We start from the raw sequence: 384 nt of genomic DNA, 5'->3' as shown, positions 1-384 counted from the left end.
GAAGAGCCCGGCTAAGGCCAAAGCGGTGAAGCCCAAAGCAGCCAAGCCTAAGGCAGCCAAGCCCAAAGCAGCCAAGGCAAAGAAGGCGGCGCCCAAAAAGAAGTGAAGATGACTGAGAAAAATTGAGTCTACTCATTTAAATAAACCCAAAGGCTCTTTTAAGAGCCACCCACTTACTCTCAAAAAGAGCTGGAACACTGCTATCGTACATCAGCAAACCCAAATCACTTAGAGATCTCAGTAGGGCTTTACACGGCATTCATGAAAGTTCAGATTTTGGGTACGTGTGCGTTCGGTAACGCCTGCGTGGGAGACTGGTGCTTCCTCTTAAGAGGAAGCGTATCCCTACGTGCAACTTGGGAGCCCTGCGATAGCAGCTGCGCC

This window comes from Corvus brachyrhynchos, unplaced genomic scaffold (genome assembly GCF_000691975.1).
Source record: "Corvus brachyrhynchos isolate BGI_N302 unplaced genomic scaffold, ASM69197v1 scaffold56, whole genome shotgun sequence".
Taxonomy (NCBI): domain Eukaryota; kingdom Metazoa; phylum Chordata; class Aves; order Passeriformes; family Corvidae; genus Corvus; species Corvus brachyrhynchos.
This window is presented reverse-complemented; position numbering follows the sequence as displayed.